The sequence below is a fragment of the Halichoerus grypus genome, chromosome 2 (genome assembly GCF_964656455.1).
Source record: "Halichoerus grypus chromosome 2, mHalGry1.hap1.1, whole genome shotgun sequence".
Taxonomy (NCBI): domain Eukaryota; kingdom Metazoa; phylum Chordata; class Mammalia; order Carnivora; family Phocidae; genus Halichoerus; species Halichoerus grypus.
In genome coordinates, this window is record NC_135713.1 from 101,107,017 (window position 1) to 101,123,029 (window position 16,013).

At 42.2% G+C, this 16,013-nt stretch overlaps 1 protein-coding gene and 2 long non-coding RNA genes across 4 annotated transcripts in view; 2 read left to right on the forward strand and 1 right to left on the reverse strand.

Annotated features, from left to right (window-relative positions):
• The window catches only part of PIK3R1 (phosphoinositide-3-kinase regulatory subunit 1), a 167,385-nt gene extending 165,454 nt beyond the window's left edge, over positions 1 to 1,931 (reverse strand). Inside the window, exon 1 of one of the 2 annotated variants that reach the window (XM_078067250.1) lies at positions 1,792 to 1,931. The gene's annotated coding sequence lies outside the window, so the exon portion shown is untranslated. Of the gene's footprint in view, positions 1 to 1,787 lie in introns of both variants that reach the window. The other variant, XM_036114434.2, reaches the window with a different exon arrangement.
• The window catches only part of LOC144381124 (uncharacterized), a 50,241-nt gene extending 43,193 nt beyond the window's left edge, over positions 1 to 7,048 (forward strand). Inside the window, exons 2-4 of the long non-coding RNA XR_013445770.1 lie at positions 646 to 747; positions 1,223 to 1,377; positions 5,053 to 7,048. This is a non-coding gene — a long non-coding RNA (uncharacterized LOC144381124). The remainder of the gene's footprint in view (positions 1 to 645; positions 748 to 1,222; positions 1,378 to 5,052) is intronic.
• Positions 1 to 16,013, forward strand: part of LOC118549834 (uncharacterized) — a 184,009-nt gene that overhangs the window by 75,127 nt on the left and 92,869 nt on the right. The gene's annotated exons all lie outside the window — the stretch shown is intronic.

Genomic DNA, 16,013 nt, shown 5'->3' on the forward strand with positions numbered 1-16,013 from the left:
GGAGAGAGGGGGGAGAGGGAGAGGGGAAGAGGGGGAGAGGGGGAGAGGGGGAGAGGGGGAGAGAGGGGGGAGAGAGGGGGGAGAGAGGGGGGAGAGGGGGGGGAGAGGGGGGGAGAGGGGGGGGAGAGGGGGGGAGGGAGGGGAGAGGGAGAGAGAGAGGGAGGGAGAGAGGGAGGGAGAGAGGGAGGGAGAGAATCCTCAAGCAGACTACCCCCTGAGGGTGGAGCCCAGTGCAGGGCTCCATCCCAGGACCCCAAGATGACCTGAGCTGAAATCAAGAGATGGTTGCTCAGCCGACTGAGCCACCCAGGTGCCCCTAGCCAGATCTTCTTAAAAGCAATCAGACCAGGTCAACCTCCTTCAAATATTACCAGTTCTCAGGATCAAGTCCAAACTCCTCAGGACTGCTGAGAATAGGCTCGCAATCTGGTCCCTTCACACGGCTCTACCTGATGCCTCTTGCCCTGGTTTAGCTGTAGGTCAACAAACTCAGCCAGAAAATGGATTATCCCAAAAATACCCCAAATACTCATTTTCAAAAAAAGAAAAATGTGTATTCTTTTCAAAAACTATTAAGTTTATGGCAGTTTATATTGGATGGGATTTTAAAATAGCTTCTGATGATTTTTTCATTTGTTTTCAAAGACGCATTTGAAACACACTGAAATCAATTCCACAATTTCCGATGAATCAACTCCTGCCTTTAACACTACGGCACAGTATGGACAGAAGCAACTTTTTTTGCAGGTGTGTAGGGTGGCCTGGTGGGGTGGGGTGGTCTGGGAAGACATCTCTAAGTTTCAGATAACAAGAGGGAGCCAGCCGTGAAACGATTTAAGGAAAGAGCCTTCCAAACTCTTTCATAACAAAATATAAGCTTTCTTTAATGTTTATGGCACTTTATAAATTTTATACCAAATCATGTTGCCCTGCCCTAGCTGCCTGCCCTGCTTGGGAATTGGGTAGCTGGTATATTTAGCTTCCCTACTCGGAGGGAGTTTCCACCATGTTAGGGAACCATCACCATTGAAAAAGGATTCAAACCTGGGTTGCCAAAAAGAATGGTAAATGTTATTGGTAGCACTTGGGAGGAATACCGAGAACAAAAAGGTAGAACAATTTAAAACCATATATAAATAAAGTTTTCCTTTAGTTTGCAGTTAATCTCACCCAAGTCATTTAACTTCTTTTTTAGTTACCAGCTAAAGTTTTTGTACTTTAGGTACTCTGCATTTATGATTTGGGGAATGAGAAAATTCTTGTGAATTTCAAGTTGCCTCTACCAAAGAAAAAAACCTAAAGGGTGAGAAACACCCTTAAAGGCTGTTGCAACCATTTATGAAAAATAACTTACCATAACATCTGGACACAATCAAAGTAAGTTTTTGATGAACTAAAAAACGGACCCCTTGGTCATTCACTGAATTGGTAATACTGAGACACAAACTTTGGTAAATCCTGCAAGTTCGTCTCTGTGCCATAGTCCCACTGCTTTTTTTTTTTTCTTTTTCTTTTTTTCCAGTAAAAAACAATCTCTAGCTCCCTCCTGACGTTCGCACGTGAATTTTTCTCAACCCAACTCTGCAGACCACAGGACTCCCAACTCTGACCCCCTCCCAGTTGTCAAGGTTTTTACAAGGTCACACATTCTCCACCCTGTAGGCCAAGTGCACTCACTTTTCCTCTGCAAAGTGGACAAACCTAATAATCCCCAAACATCTGAGATGAAACAAGAAAATGATTCTTTTTAACTAAAAAGACGGAGGGAATAAATAGGAATAGCATACGTGCCAAGGAGCAGGGGGTCCCATCTTGTGGTGGTCCTAGAGAGGCTGTCCCGTCTCGGCGGTCTGTGGCCTGTCTTCGCGGCCCGACTAAAAAGGTCCTCAGAGGCAGCGGCTCTGATGTTGTTCCTGCCACCCCCACAGCTCTATTCCCAACCCCCAGCTGCCGGCGCTGTTTCTGGCAGATGGTCTCGGTATCCAACCACGTGATACAATGTTCCTCCAATCGCCAGCCTGCAGGGAGCGGGTGGGGAAGTCAGCTATTGGCTAGAACACAGGCAGCAAACCGGCTGCCATTGGCTGTCGCCGTTGCTACCCTGGGGAGCCCCCACAGCCCTAGAATTAGGATTTCAGCCTTGAGTCTCCTGTAATGCATCCCACCCACCCCCCCCCCCGCCCCCCGTCTCTCTAAACTCTGGTAATTGTCTTTAAATGTTATTTGCGATGCAAAAGCACTATTCCAGAGGGCGTAGAGTTTGTCCTTAAATAGAAAAAGAGAATCCTATAGAGAAGGAGCTTACAGTCATGTGTGTGTGTGTGTGTGTATATATATATATATATATATATATATATATATATGTCCATATATACATAGGCAGGTATCCCCCGCTTTCTGAGAAAGTTTGCCGTATGCCACTTCCCTTTTACGGAAGACCTACATTAGCATGGTAAAGGCTTTTTTCCTGAAACTGAGAATCCTCTTTGTATTTGTTTTGGTTAGTGAAAACAGGTACTAATGTAGGTCTTTCATAAAGCTGAGTAGCTTAAGAGCAAACTTTCAGAAAGCAGAGGATACTCTACTTTGTGCCATTTCTGCTTACTAAAAGTTTCATAGGAATGCTCTACTTTTGAATGGGAGGTGAAATCTGTATAAATGTATACTTACATATGTATAATAATAATATATGTATGATTGTTGTGTATTGGTCTCTGCAGACTATGAGCTCAAGTCATAATTTTTCTTTTTAATCCTCACATATTTAAGGCCTAAGAGTGTCTGACACATAGTACATGCTCAAAAATATTTCATGAATAAACATATTTACCCCCAAATAACCTCAAGATTTAGTATAAAATTGAAAGTTTGTTCAACTGATGTAGTAGAGCACCACGTTAAAAATCCTATTATTTGTGAGATGCTGCATGTAATCAAATGAAAGTTATGAAACACACACATAGGGGCGCCTGGGTGCCTCAGTTGTTAAGTGTCTGCCTTTGGCTCAGGTCATGATCTCAGGGTCCTGGGATCGAGCCCCACATCAGGCTCCCTGCTCCGCGGGAGGCCTGCTTCTCCCTCTCCCACTCCCCCTGCTTGTGTTCCCTCTCTCGCTGTGTCTCTGTCAAAAAATAAACTCTTTAAAACACACACACACACACACACACACACATAGCCAATAAGTTATAAAAAATACTATAAAAATAAATTATATGTATGTATGTGTATTAAAGTGTAAGCAGATGTACACTATGATATTGACATGGGTGTTAAACCAAGTCACCTGAAATCCTGCACTTCTGCTTCTCTCATGGTCTGCACTGGTTTAAAATATTAAAAACTGAAATCCTAATAATTTTGCTCATACCTCTATATGCAGTTCCTAAATATCACCTGAAACTCAATAAATATTTGTTGAGAGTATAAAATAGCCCTATTTGATTGCTTAGGCAAATCGAGCACAGCCTGAGGGTGGATGAATTTTGCTTTTAAGAGGTAGAAGAAAAATCTTCTTTTCCATGTGCCTGATCATTATAAATTATTAAGAGATACAAACATCTTTCTACTTTTTTCCTGCATTAGTTTTCTGTTGCTGTGTAATGAATAATAAGTTTAGCAGCTTAAAACAATACCCATTAATTATCTCAGAGTTCTGTAGGTCAGCACTCCTTCATAGCATGACTGGATTCTCTGCTCAGGGTATCACAAGACTGAAATCAAGGCATTGTCTGGACTGGGTTCTCACCTGGAGACTCTGGAGGAAAATCCACCTCCAAACTCATTCTTGTTGGCAGAACTCAGTTCCTTGCGTGTATAGGACTCAGATCGCCCCCCCCCCCCTTTTTTTTTGCTTGTCAGCTAGGGGCTGCTCTCAGGTTCTATAAGCAACCCACATTCCCTGCCTTCAAGCCAGCAATCAAATTACATCAAATCCTTCTGGCACTTCAAATTTCTATCTTTGATCTCTAGACCCCGATTTAAAGGTCTTACGTGGTCAGGTCACGCCCACCTGGATAATCTCCCTCTCTTAAACTCAACTGATTTGGGAACTTAATTACATCTGCCAAATACCTTTTGCCATATTAGTGTAACAAAATCATGGAAGTGATGTATCATTACATCCAGATTCTGCCCACACTTGAGGGGAGGAGATTATATAAGGGCAAGTGTCATTGGGGACCATCTTAGAATTCTGCCTATGCTATTTTCTTACCCCGGGGTTTTGGCTTGAGTCCAGGTATTGTCAATCGTGTGTGTGTGTGTGTGTGTGTGTGTGTGTGTGTGTGTGTGATGTGAGAGAGAGAGAACATGTGTGGTGTGTGAGAGGTTGGATCATTCTGATCTCTGAAGTCCATTGGATTGGTCCATGAAAAAAGGATCATCTGCAATAACATCATTTTAAAAATATGAATATTCTGCTTTGTTGTCTGGTCTCTTGGACACCTTCTGTTCTTTACCCACTACCTCTGCTATCCCACTTTGAAATAGTTGGTGGTCAGCAAGACTTTTCCCTTTTCCCTCGGCTTTTGTCTTCACATAGGAAGACGTGCCAGATACTTCTGGGGAAAATAGTTGGATTGAAAGATTGAGGCCCAAGAATATGAGCACAATTTTTCCTCATGGTAATGACTGGAAAGCTGTGGTGCTTAGGGCAAGTCTCTTAATTAGTTTCCAAAGAATTAATGTCAAGTGATTACTCAAGATCTGCCCAGGGGTTCTGATTGCAAATGTTTTCCCCAAGATACTGGATTCGTATCAGCATATTTGGGCAAAAGCTGCCATTAGAGAAAGTGGTGGAAGATCAGTTATCTGGAGGTGGGGAATGACATGTTATCTAGGAAGAGACTTCAATCCTGTTATTTCTGAGTAGAGGCCTTGTGTTAGTGGTGTGGTTTAAAATTTCAAAATAGGAGAACAGAAAGCCTTGTTCCAGCCCAGAGATGCTGCACCTGTGACCCATGGACCGCCGAGGTTCCCAGGTGGGCTTCATTGAGGGCCAGGGACCTTTTAAAATTGAATGTTAATTATGTATTTGTATGCTTATGTTTCTAGAGAGGGACGGATGACATCATGAGATCCACTCATGAGTCCAGTTCACTGGAACAATTACAAATCATCAGGCTATTTGAAGACTGTCTTTTCATGATCCAAGAAATCAATGTCCAGCGAGGTGAAATGACTTGCCTGCAATCACAGGAGTAGTCTATTTGTTACGTGACTAATATCAGGTTCCTAGGCTCTTGATGCCCATTCTCACCAACCCGCACTGAGAAAGACATTTGAGGTCAAACAAGTGTGACAGTCATATACTTACTACATCAATATTACACTATGCCTTCAGAAGTAGTTCTTTAGATAACGTGGTATTCTTTTAAGAAGAAGTGAGCTGAAAGTGGGGAAAAGGTATATTAAGTTGGGACATACAGAGATATCGCTGTGCACCTAATAAAAATTCTATAAATAGCCATTGAATAAATGTGATGTTCTACTCACCAAATGAAGGTACATGAAGGACTTGCTTTTTGACTAATACCCTATTATTTACTAGTCATACTCTATGCTGGGATTGCCATAAAAATTACTTTGGGGCAAATACAGGTTTTTTAAGATAAGTTAAAGGCAGGAGAAAAAGCTCAGAGAATAATAATGAAAAAATATGTTAATGATGATAATGAAATTAAGAGTGTTTGAGTGAATTTGATGTACCAAGCATGGCTGTGCTAGATGAATTATCTAAATTATCTCATTTACTTTAATCCTTGCCAACATTCCATGAGTTAGATGTTACCACCGAATCTACAGATAACGAAACAGAGGTGCAAAAAGGTTAGCTTGCTGAAGGTCAGACTTAGCAAGTGGCACAGGAGGATTTCAAGTCCAGGTGGTCTCTTGCTCTAACCTCTAGGCACAAGTTCCACTCCTAGTAAATTGGAATAAACCATGGAATAGGCAAGTTTTTAAGAACCGAATAACAACAACAATATTGTCTTCAAGGCAGAATTAATGAACCACCTCCCCACCCCCTCAAAATGCATCCATACAAAATCTTTAGGACTTACCTCGACATCAGCTGTACATTTTTCTTTTGCTGCTGGTTTTCCTTTGGGTCCTGGATTCGCTCAATTAACGGAAAAGAAATATTTTTATCAAAGCCTATTAATATAAAAAATAACTACATAGAAAACCCCCTAGAGACACCAGGAAAGTTGAACGTAAAAACCTGGGGCCAAAGGCAGTGGAAGTGGCATCTTTTTTAAGGTGAACTAAATGTCTGCTCAAAGTGGTGCAAGAGATCTAGATGCTCCACTTGAATGGCGTGTGGATTTCCATTTGTCCTCAGTGCTTACAGTTCATCCATAGATTAAAAATAAACACTAACTTTTTACTGATATGCAACATACCTGCAATAAAAAACACAACTCATGGGGGTTTTACGTTTGATTCTGACAACTTCCAGGGTGACTGAATTTGAGTCCTTGGAAAGATGTCCGACAGACTGTGATGGCAAAGGGGATCCAAGACAGACCTAGTTGTTTGGTGTGGCTTTACACTTGTGTCTCAGTAACAGGAACCAACAGTAGGGCCAACCTGATCCAGACAGTTTATATTCAAATGTATCATGAGGAAAACTTGGGTGAGCCAGCTATTCTAGTGCATTTATTCAACACTACCAGGAGACCTGGTGTCTATTACTGCTGTGGGAGGCTTTACAATACCAACAACAGCTGCCTGAATGTTCCCAAAATGTTGTGAAAGTAGCTGTGGAAAATGGTTCTCATTTACTGAGGATGACTGAAGATGCCAAACCAAGCCTGGCTCTCGCATAGCGGGAGGGAAGGTCACTGCCCCTGACGTGAATGGGCTCGGTTCTCACCCACCCTCTGCTTGAACAAAACATGTTCTTGGGCAAGGACTTTACTTCCCTCATCTCCTCACTCACAGTCAAAGAGCTGGACAGCATCAGTGATGTCAAAGAAGAGGATTTTCCTCCTCCCTCTCCTCTGCCCCAAGTTATCAGATCCTCTGGATGAGGTGAAAATGATTTAAATAAAACAACAGTTGATAGTTCAGTAAGCTTTTGGGCCTAATGGCTTCTTTGAGTCTTTATTTTCTTCTGGAAGACTCCTGTGTACATGTACAAATATTAAAGATAATCTGTGTGCTTTTCTCCTGTTAACCGGTGTTATCAGCTTAATTTTTAGGCCCAGCCACAAAGACAAGGTAGAGAGAAGTTTCCTGCCTGCTACACCTTCCTCTCCTTGAGGTCCTGTAAGACTAGGCCCTCTACACGCTTTCTGGATTTCCCTCTGTGCACTGGTTGAATGGTGTTCCTCCCAAATTCATGCCATGTAGAACCTCAGCAGGGGACCTTATTTGGAAATAGGGTCTTTGCAGATGTAACGAATTAAGAGGAAGTCATACTAGATTAGTGTGGGCCTAGATGAGGACATAGACACAGACAAACAGGCAGCAAGTCCCCTTGGGATGGAGGCTGAGTTTGGAGCGATGTGGCCACAAACCAAGGAACACAAGGCAGGCAGCAGCCGCCAGAGGCTGGAAGAGGCAAGGAAGGATTCTTCGTTAGAGCCTTGGGAGGGAGTGTGGCCCTGCCAGCACTTTTGGACTCTGAGCCACCAGAGATGTGAGAAAATACATTCACTATTTTAAGCCCCCCCTTGGTTTGTACTACTTTGCTAGGACAACTCTAGCAAACATAGATTTTGGTACCAGGAGTAATTCCTTTACAACTTTATGTCCATTATTTCCATTCCTTGCATCTTCCATTTCTCCTCGAGTGCCTTCATTTCCATCTTTATTCATGTTTACACTCTTCTGATATATAAAAAAATTTTTTTTAGTTCTCAATTTTGGCTTGCTTTGATAGCCCCTCAATAAACTGTTTCTGTTTCCCACTGCCAAATACCTTCTTTTCTCTGCACTATTAAGTTCTTAACTATGGTCAGTTAATAACTCTCACCTAATGTATCAGGTTTTAACTCTTATGGACGGGTGCTCCAGGCCTTTCTTAATTTGGTTTCTCTCAACTCATCAGGCTCCTTCACGTGTTTCCTCCACTCTAAGTAGATGATCCTACCTCTAAGTCTCTGCTCATGCTGTTCCCCCTTCTTTTGTTTCTGAAATGCCTGGAAGCCCATGTCACACCTTTCCCCCTTTTGCCCATCTCTATAAAGCCTACTCAGCTTTCAAGACCCAACTCAAGGGCTCTCTCCTCTGTAAAGATTCTTCCACCTTCCTCGTAAGACCTTGTTTCTTCACTTTCTGAACTCTTTTCATAATACCACCACACTTACATGTCTTGTTTTTTTTACCAGTGATTCTGTGATTTCTTTTAGCCTCTTTAACTCAACTGTAAGCTGTTTAATGCCAAAGACTGTGCCTTCATACCTTTATGTCTTCATATCCTTTCTATCCCCTCATAGGGCCGAGCATCATGATGAGCACACATGAAGATTTAGATACATTCATGTTCATGGATTACAGGGCAGTCATGGGATATTTGCAAACATAGCCAGGGATTTCTGTTAGGAGAGAATGTGCTTAATCTACTAAAATTCTCTGAGAGGGTCAGTAAGCACGTGGAATAATTTCTTTAACCTTTTGAAAAGCCTTGACAAAGCTCCACACCAGAGGTTATTTAAAAATAAAAGTGAGTCACAATGAGATTGTGGGGAATGTTTTGTCATGGTTAGGGAACTGGCTTAAGGATCAGAAACATCCTGAACCAACTCTTCTAGTAACGAATTCCATATGCTTACAAATTTCCACCCAGAGAAAATTGGCCCTTCTCCGAATGCGGAGGTGAAATGGGGGGACCCCAAATGGTGCACCGCTCAGTTTTGTTTAGCATGTTTGGGAAGAGAGAATTTACAGTGAAATTTTTCTCAGAATTAAAATGCCAAGTCAGAGGAGGGACAACTTGAGAAGACCTTAGGAGGATACATGTTGTCAAAGAAGTGACTGATGAGTCTGCATGCTGGCAACGATAAGGGAACGCATTAGGGAAAAAGCAACACAAGCTAGTTTTAGGAGGTGATGAGTTCTGAGCTATCCATTACCACCAAGGAAGGGAACCAAGACACTGGGTTCTCTGGACAGACTAATAACTTGGCACCTCTTTAAACAGTGCTGTTAAAATATCTGATCAACATTTATTTAGAATAAAGGCCAGGAGCTGCCTGGGGGAAGAGCTAAGAAGGTGGCAGCTCTGAACATTTTTTCTATTGTTCTGCGAAATTCAGTTGGACCCCAAAGTTGCATATCTGCATCAGGGAAACCAAACAACAATGCAGCAGTTGACCGAATGCACCGTCCCTACTGACTGTCTACTATCACTCTAAAATGAGTCTTGCACTCTCATCTCCTCAGTCCAAGAAATACTGGCACTCCAAATGTATTCTTATTTGATATGGAGGGAATTTTAATAAAAAACAGTTGCCTTATTGCTGAAAATTAGTCTTAGGAGGAAAGGGGAATGTACACACAACCTGAAAGACATGGATGGTCCGAAAAAGAGGCCTTTATTGCAGGAGTATGACTCCCACCTGAAGAAAAAAATGGTGTCTAGAATCATCATCAGCAGGTGTGCTGAGAGAGGCAAAGGGTGCCCGGGACCACCAGACCCTATGCACACACGGGACGTGGACAGCGGGACTGGGTACAGCAGCCTTTGCAGGTGCATAATTTTGCAGCTGCAAATCTCAAGTCTGGAAACTTCTGCAACAAGTAATCACAGAAAAAGTGAAAATTTCAACCCCTAGGCTTTCATCTTCTTTTAAAAAAGAATTTAAACAGAAAACCAGTGGGTGAGAAGCTAGTCTTATTTTAGGTGTAAGCCCATCTGCTGGCAAAGCCTAGATTAGAATAGTCCAGAGGAAAATCATGATTTCGAATTAGACAGATAACAGTGACTCTGCTCTTTCGCAACCCAAATATGTAAAGTAGAAGTCATGCTAGGTTGAGCACCAAACAGTGATATGCGAGAAGTGTCTTGAAAGGGGAAAGCAGGGCTTTTTTTCTCCTGATTCCTCTTCTTTTAATTAAAAAAAGTCCTGCAAAATGGTCACAGATATATCTTGTTAGGCATATTAACAAATTATTAGTTTATAAAAAAGAAAAAAAGGAAGAAAGAAGCTGAATCTATGGTGATGAGCACAGAAGAATTGGCCCTTGGCTGGGCCTTAGTGATAGAGGGAACCTGAATCAAGGATTCAGGAAAGAGAAGACCAGAGCAAGACACAGATGACAGTGGGGAAGCAGGAATGACTTGACTTTCAGAATGGCATCAGAAAAGACTTTTTTTCTCTCAAGGGTCATGAGCACATCTTTTAGGAAGGGACAAAACATTGGAAAGAATGAGTAATCTTTCTAATGGAAACAGATTACATCAGGAGTCCATAAATTCCTGAAAGTAAGAAGAATGACTTCTTCAATACAAGGACTGTTTAACCTTACATATTAACAACACCGTGACAGTCAACACTGGGGCCACCCTATTGGACAAGGCTCCACCCAGGCCTTCATGGAACTTACCATGAAACCCCTTTGTTAAGAGGGCAGTACCATGCATATAAACATGTATATGAAGCCCAGCAGGGGCCTCCTCTACCCTTCTCATTTGCCTCCCTCTCCCTCCTCCAGGGGTAGCTCAGTCAGCCCTCTATTTCAGGAAGTCACACCGTGTTATGGTGGACGTTTCCCTGGGAGCTTCCTGAAATTTTAGATTATATTTTGTATATAATATAAACGAACTTGTCTAGTTGATTAAATAATTGAAAGAAGTGCCCCAAAGAGATTTGAGACACTATACAGAGATACCTAAAAGTGAAAGTGTAAAAGTAAATAAATGCAGAAACAAATAAGGGGTGGGGCACCTGGGTGGCTCAATGGACTAAGCGTCTGCCTTCAGCTCAGGTCATGATCACAGGGTCCTGGGATTGAGCCCTGCATTGGGCTCCCTGCTCAGAGGGGAGTCTGCTTCTCCCTCTCCCTTTGCCCCTCCCCAACCCCTGCACTCGTGCTCTCTCGCACTCTCTCTCTCTCAACTAAATAAATAAAATCTTAAAAACAAAACAAAACAAAACAAATATTTAGGGGTGAAATTGGGGCAAAGGGAAAACAGGTTAAGGAAATAAGATGTATCTAGGAACAATTAGAAATTCTTAAACTTGGTTTTGAAGGGCGGATGGTGGTTTTCTAGATGCGGAAATGAGGTTAAGAGAATTCTAGAGAGCTCTGGTGGCTGGCATGTTTGGAAAACGCTGGCACTAGAAGCCAGGTGGGAGAGGTGACGGTGAGGTGGCAAGGCTGAGGGGAGAGTGGGAGCTATATTACGGAGGGCTCTAGGCAACATGCTGTGGGGGAGGTTTTTATCTTGTGTGAAACTTGGGAGCCAGAAAGTGTCATGATCGGATCTATATTTTAGAAAAATCTCTCTAGCAACAGCTTGCAGGAGACGTGAGAGCCTGGTCAGGTCCTCCTTTTATCTAAACTCACCTCAAAACTCTTATTGTTTTCTCTATGAACCTCAGAAGATGACCTGACCTCTTATTTTCCTATTTCAAAGAGGAAAAATACAGCATTTAGTGGGGACCCTTGAATACTTGCTGTTTTGCCAGTCAGCTAGAACCATGCCACCACCACCCTCGCCTCCGTCCTTGCTAGTCAACGGCAGAGGTGGCTCTTCTCCTGCTTAGTTCTCTCTCCCCTTGCTTCGACAGTTAAGTTGCCATAACTTTTCTACATTCACAGTCAGTATTTTTTCTCTTCTAACTCACTCATCAACCCACTTCATTCTGCATTTGGGATCCCAAATTGCCCTTGCCAAGGTTCCAGTGACCTCCAACTAGCCGTCTAAGGAATACTTCCATTCCTATCTCATTTGACATTACCATGGCATCTGAACCAGCTGACTACTCTCTTTTTGAAACTCTGTCTTCTTCATTTCCTCTTTTTCTCTCCATGTAGAAAATATTATTGCTATGTCTCTTGCTTTTTGCAGGCTTTGAATCCTAGGCTTGTCTTTTTTTTTTTTTTAAAGATTTATTTATTTATTTATTTATTTGACAGAGACACAATGAGAGAGGAAACACAAGCAGGGGGAGTGGGAGAGGGAGAAGCAGGCTTCCCACCGAGCAGGGAGCCCGATGCGGGGCTCGATCCCAGGACTCTGGGATCATGACCTGAGCCGAAGGCAGACGCTTAACGACTGAGCCACCCAGGTGCCCCCTAGGCTTGTCTTTTAAAGTTCAAGTTCCTCAGAAATACGTACCTGGACCCCAGAAAAGAGATGGGTTGCAGGGACATATTTGGCCATCATTAAACATGGATCCACATGAAATTGCCAGAGAGATGATGTACAGCAAGGAAAGAACAAGGACAATGATGGAATCCTAAGGAACATCAATATTTATGAAGTGGGGAGGAGACACCAGAGAAGACAAAGACAGTGCAATCAGAAGAACAGACTGACAAAAGAGAAAGAAACACTGGAAAAGCCATAGAAGAGGGGCGTCTGTGTGGCTCAGTCCATTAAGCGTCTGACTCTTGATTTCAGCTCAGGTCATGATCTCAGAGTCGTGAGATCAAACCCCACATTGGGCTCCGGCACTCAGCACAGAGTCTGCTTGAAACTCTCTTTCTCCCTCTCCCATTGCCTCTCCCCCTGCTTGCATGCTCTCTCTCTCTAAATTAATTAATTAATAAAATCTTAAAAAAAAAAAAAAAAGCAAAGCCATGGAAGAGTTTTATGTCCTCCAGGAAAGCCAGATAGGGTAATACAGAGCCCACTAGGTGGTGTCCAGCCATGACCTTGGAGGGGACAATTTCAATGGAGTAATGAAAACAGAAGCCCACATATATGGGTTACTGCAGCAAATGGAGACATCAAATTTATACTCCATTTTTCAAGAAGGTGCACTTGAAATGAGGGGAGGGAATAATTTGGGAAAGAATAAGGAGGTCCTTTAGGATGGTAGAGATCTGAACACACTTAGAAGCTCCAGACAATCTTTGAAACTGGTAAGAGTAATTAATGGCAACTTAAGTGGAGGAAGTGCACATATTTTATGCAGTTTATTGTAAAAAATATGATGTGTTGGCTTATTAGAATTTTTTTGAGAGTCAGTTGGCTTTGTGTATGCAAATTATTGATGGGAGGTGGCATCGCAAAATATAAAACAGCTTGGTAAATGCTGATGTAGCAGAAAGGGGCATGAAGTTGGAATCCAGAGATCTGGATCTGTTCCTAACCAACAATTTAACCTCTTCAGGTCTCTGTTTCCTCCTTGCAAGTTGAGGGATTAAGATGATCTCCATAGGTAGGCTCCTTTCTCCAACATCTTCATTGTTTTTCAAACTAAGTTTCTCTGTTCTGAAGTCTCTGGTCATACTCTCCTGGGTTGTGAATTCCTAAGGAAAAACTTTAAATTTTATATTTTCATTTTAATGGCAAAAAAAAGCAGCACATTTTTGTTTCTTTGCATGATGCATCTATGTCTGTAGATTTCAGCCACTTATTTTTGTATTTGCAAATGTACATCTCAGGTGGCTTTTTGATCTCTAAAGGGATTTCAAGGAACTTTTACAATGTTGGAAAACTTCTTTAGCTTTATGGTTTGTTTTACTTTCAAACTGATAAACAATGTCCCGTGTCTAACACTGAATTCGTGTTGAATTATTTCATTTCGTTTAACGACAAAGCTTCATTTTTATGTCAATAATTTACAACTAAAGGGCATTTTCATAAAGTAAGACTTTAATTTCTTAAGTGAATTAATGCATTGATAATTTGATGGGACAGTATAGAAATGACATATTGCAGCACTGTAACCCAGAGAGCTGGCAGAGAAGAAGAGAGGTAAGTTGAACCCCTAATTGATGGGTTCTGGCCAAGTGAAGGTCAAAAGACATCACAACGTTCTGAAGAAACAAGGCTTTGTAGAAATCAGGATCGAAAAATATGTTGGGCAAATGGAATCCTGACATCACAAATAATACTATATAGGTGTAGGAAACTTAAAAGAATCTTTGCCATGGCAATTGGTACCCTTTTCACACTGAGCAAGAGGATTTCATTCCAACAATGCAAACTCATTGCCTACATTAAAGTACTTTATTTTAATTTTATGCATTTTTGATTTATGCTGAATTCAAAATTTTATTTTGATTTGATAGTTGTTTAAAAGCTATGGATATAAGGAGTTTATACCTGAATTTAGGCATGTAGATATTTAAGTAACATTTCAGTTAAATAATTGAGGTTAACAGATTTATCTTAAGAATTGTTTTCCCTTGGGGCACCTGGGTGGCTCAGTCGTTCGTTAAGCATCTGCCTTCGGCTCAGGTCATGATCTCAGGGTCCTGGGATCGAGCCCCGCATTGGGCTCCCTGCTCAGCGGGAAGCCTGCTTCTCCCTCTCCCACTCCCCCTGCTTGTGTTCCCTCTCTCGCTGTGTCTCTCTATGTCAAATAAATAAATAAAATCTTTAAAAAAAAAAAGAATTATTTTCCCTTAAAAGATGTCCATACCTAAGGTTTGAGAACTTGGTCTTGATTTTAAAGTTTTCTGTATTTCTCTAAATTCCCTTGAGCAAAGTGTGGGGAAGCAGACAATATTGGGAGCTAACGGATACCGATGACACAAAGAAAAGCCTGACAATTCTGAGGACTTTATGGGCAGAGTTTCCCCATAGCCAGACTCATTTCCTCCCAGGAGGGAAAAGCCCCAGGGAAAGGTAGCATTAGATCTCAAAACCAATTTGCCAGATTGTTGGGAAGAAGCCAACTGAATGGGGGCAGGTTAGGGGGGCGCTACAGAGCAAGGAGAAAATCAACTCCACAAAGGCAATGTTGGTTTTGTATATGTTAAAGGAACTGGGTATCAAAGTTAAGCAGTCAGAAAACCAAAAGTGGGTTTTCAAAAGGCCAGTCCAAGGCTGGACCATAAATATATGAAGCAGTCAGGAGGGTATCTCTACCATATCAATATCGGTCAGACCCTCCAGACAAGACTGTATTCAGTTGGCTGCTCCACGATTCCAGTGAGGAGGGAAAGCAAAGCTAGGAAATGGCATCAAGTAAGACTATGGAAAAGGATTAAAGACACCCAAGTTTTTTAGCTTGGCAAGGGAAATTGAAGGATTCAGAATTTATTTCTATTGACTAATGTGCAAAGGGAGAATATATGAAATTGGGCACCAGCCGCTCTCCGTCTCACATAGGAGAAAAAAGGCAAGTGGGACACGATGCAGACTGTAGGGATTTCGACTGGTCACACTGAAGGGAAATGACCTTAAAGGGAGCTTGGAGAGAACTCAGTGGATTCTCTATAGAAGGTGTAGACACGGTCTCTAGAGCACTTGCAAAGCAATTTACTGAATTTCAGTTCCGCCAGAGTGAACTTGCAACCTGCTGGCCATCTCTGTGAACCTCGGACAAGAAAAAGGAGAAGGCAGTGGGTGAGGAATGACCGCGTCCCAACAGGAATGTCAGAAGTGGAAAGAGACAGGACTCGCTTGGGGATGTCGCAGAGGAAGCCAACAGAGCGTGACTCGGCCAGGGTGAGTCAGTGAATCCAAGGTTGCCTGCTGCAAGAGGGAGGTCGTGTTTGGAGTTCATGGACGGAAGGAGCTGTGTAAATAGTAGGCTGTCTGTTTTTTACTGAGGTTCACATACAGCAAATTATGTTCAGTATTTGCTAATAACTTTTTACTCTGAGTGTGAACTCCTCTAGCAGCTTCTTCAAGCTCTTCTCAGCGAAGGACTGGAGGAAGTTTCATTTTTTTCCCTCAAGTTTTTAATCCTTGTTGAAGGTCAAAATGCTTCTATTTCACCAGAGAGTTCCCCAGAAAGAACACTTAAATGATGAACAAACAAAACAAGGACAGGGCAGATGTACTGAAAATCTAGCCTTTTGCAAGGCAGGTTGAGAAATCCTTGCAAGTGTACCTCTTCCAGCTTCAGCTGTTATTTAACCTGGCAAATGTGGACTGGAAA